This window comes from Peromyscus eremicus, chromosome 11 (genome assembly GCF_949786415.1).
Source record: "Peromyscus eremicus chromosome 11, PerEre_H2_v1, whole genome shotgun sequence".
In the NCBI taxonomy this organism is placed as follows: domain Eukaryota; kingdom Metazoa; phylum Chordata; class Mammalia; order Rodentia; family Cricetidae; genus Peromyscus; species Peromyscus eremicus.
In genome coordinates this window covers 68,988,806-68,992,258 of record NC_081427.1, presented here as the reverse complement: position 1 = coordinate 68,992,258, position 3,453 = coordinate 68,988,806, and positions in this window count along the sequence as shown.

Below are 3,453 nucleotides of genomic sequence, written 5' to 3'. Positions count from 1 at the left end.
TCTGTTTTATTAGGAAGGAAAATTCTAAGGAAAAGCAATGGTTGATGCTTTTTCTTCAAAAGTTTGTCTGTGTTAATAAAAGAACTTTTACTTTCTTTGAAAATCCATGCTTTTACACAATTAGCAGTTTCAGAATTAATCTTTGTTTTTCATTTTCTCTAAGTCAAAACACCATACGAGGTGTGCTTTCACAAGAGAAGAGAACGAAAGAAAAGAAACAAAAAGACAATAATTTCCTCGCTCAGCACATTCGCATTTTACTAAAACATTTGTGGAAGTGAGAATGTGTCTGTGTTTGGAGCATCAAGCTCCAGTCATGATGGCTTTGTGCTGTAAGAACTCGCTCCAAAACCCACTCCCTGTGTCGCAGCTCAGATGGGAAGACCAAAAGTGTGTAACTGTCTTGGCTCCACGGCAGGACTGCAGCCCTCAGCTACCCCACAACACAGCAGCCTCGTGCTGAACTACACCACGATCTCAGCATCACCAGGGCCCCGCTGCACTGATGCTGTGATTCTGTGCTGCACTGAAGCAGTATTTGGAGCATATTACCACATGTCTTCTGCTACACCCATTTTATACCCACCGTTCTCTTACACTCCCCCAACACGGGAGACACTCTCCTCTTTTGTGAAGAGGAGAGCTCTTTGAAAGAGCATAGGAATTGTTCAAAACACATTCCGACATTGTGTGAAGAATGATCTTGACTTGTATTAAAAGATCCTGAGAAACGATCCTAGAAAAGTTTGGCAAATGTGCTCCTGCTGCTAGCATTTGCAAAACACTGTGTATCTGGAAATACGGGCTACATGGACGTCACTGCCACACTACCTTTTCTTCTCGGCAATTTTTTTTTTTTTTTTTTTTTTTGTATTTTGCAATCATCAGGCTATTTATTAGAGAAAAGCAGCAAAAATACCAAGTAAAAAGATTCAATGTAAGTTCAACTAGCTATACCTGGTTACTTTTCAGTTGTTTTCTTAAAATGAGGTTAAAGAGGTTTAGAGCAAGGTCAGGCACAAATTAAGGAGGTGCCACATTTCATGAGCTTGTGAGAGCTGACTGTGCATCTGACCACATAAGGGGAACTCGCTGAAGTCCCCTGATACTGGGTCATTCTACCCTTCTTATCCATCCTGAATGCCCTCTGTAGAACTGCCATCCACATAAACACCAAATGAGACCTGTTCTGGTGAAAGCCCCACCTTTCTGCCCAGACCCTGCCCAGACCCTGCCCAGACCCTGCCCCTCAGAAAGTTCCACCAAACACAGCTCCTCCCCCAGAGATGCTCAAGACCACTCCCATGGGGTATTTAAACTGCCCCCGCCCCCAGAAAACAGACTTGTGGTTTTTCAGTCTCTCTTTCCCGACTCCTCTCTGAGGGGCTAGAAGATCAACTGGGAACACTTTGCCCATTAAACCGGGGCTTTCTCTAATTTGGTATGATTTGGTCTAATTTGGACTTATGGGGTGCAAAAACTTTTCATCTAGAGGTTCCACTGAGGGGGCTGATTTTCTCCCACTGACCCGGGACTGTGTGGTAGGAAAACACCCTTATCCCCGACACCTGCTCTGCGCCAGACTAAGATCAGTTTTTGATTGGGTAAGCTGTCCTTTCCAAGTCATTGCCTTAGAGGCCCAGGGCCTCCTCCGATTTTCGAGGTGTCCTGCCAAAGACATGGCCATGCCAGGCCCCTGACCCGTTTCCAGGGCACAGGGCTGCCTTTGTTCTGTGGGACCCCTTTTTCAGAAAACGTCCTGTTGACAGGAATATCCCACACACCCCCTTGTTTTGACCCAAAGCCTACCACGGTGAATGCATTGCACTAGGCTTGGGGTCCTGGCATAGACTTGTGAAATGGGCACTCACCATTGGAAGCCAGATCCACAAATACCTCTGGAGTGTCTTTTACAGAATCTATTCAAATTGGGGCTATCGGATACCATCTGTCCTGAACGCTTTATTTCTCTGAGCACTAAGGCCTGACCACAATATGCTCTTGATAACCAATCCAGATGGCCTCTGGAGAAAACCTTAGAATTTTCCATCCTCTGCAATCTTGAAAATTTTGTCGTCATGGAGATAGGTGGACAGACTGCTCGCCCTCCCAGGGGTTTTGGGTTCTGTGTTCCCGCCCTCCCAGGGGTTTTGGGTTCTGTGTTCCCGCCCTCCCAGGAGTTTTGGGTTCTGTGTTCCCGCCCTCCGTAAAGCAGCTGGTGTGTCACAGCACTGGTCTTGTTGGACAGGGTCAGGGCTCCAGATTCTGGCCTATCTGGGAATTGGGACCCTGAAAATTCCACCCAGACCATACTGCCAGAAGCACTGGCCCCTCACCCACTTCCCTGAACTCTACCTATCCACCCTCCTCCTATGGGGCCTCACGTTCCATTCAGTGGCCAACGTTCCTCACATTCCTCCCTCTATCCACCCCTCCCCCGTTCTTCCCCCTCAGGGATAAAGGTTAAAGACCAAATTCCTCCTCCTTACCTACCTTCCTGTCCTCTTCTCCCCTCATTGCTCCCCCCTACCCCCTAATGCCTCAACCTGCATCCTGGTTCTTTTCTACACACTGACCTGATGCCGCCAGTCTTCCTCTGCTTCTTCTCATACTCCTCTGCCCTCTCCGAGAGGGAGCTGGAGCTAATGGAATTGTCCTGTGCTCTTCTCTCTTCAGGACCTCTCACAAATAGAAAAGCAATTGGGTTCCTTCTCTGCTAATCCCTTTGTCTATATCAAGGAGTTCTGCTATCTGTCCCAGCCCTACGATCAGACCTGGCATGACCTTTATGTGATCCGGGCCTCCACTCTCACTCCCAAGGAGTGAACTCGAGTTCAGACAGCAGCTAGGCAGTGTGCAGACCAAACCCACCTAGTGGACAATATGGTCCCTGTGGGTGACATGGTGGTGCCAGCTACAGAGTCCTCCTGGGATTGCCAACCAGGTCAAAAACGGCCTACAGAGAAGAGACCTCATGGTTCATTGCCTCCTCCAAGGTACGGTGACGGTCTTGGACAAAATTGTTAATTTTGATAAGCTCTGAGAGATTATACAGCTAGCTGATGAAAACCTGGCCACTTTTCTAAACCGGTTACAAGAGACCATGATTCAGTACACTTGCCTTGACCCAGCCTCCCCAGAGGGAGCCATGGTCCTGGTCACCCATTTCATTTCTCAGCCAGGGCCAGATATTAGGGAAAAATTTAAAAGGGCTGAGGAAGGTCCCCAAACTCCCCTACAGGAAATTGGGGAAAACGGCTTTTTAAAGTTTTTAATGCTTGAGAAGAGACAGCTTAGTCAGTCTAACAGAAGACTAAAACAGAAGGCTGTGCTCCACGCCCAAGCCTTAGCAGCTGCCCTGAGGCCATCAGGGCCCCCACAAAGGGGACAAGGGCAGTCTGCCACAGAGGTTCCATCCCTCTGGAGCTCAGCCTAAGTCAACTCTGCCAGAAG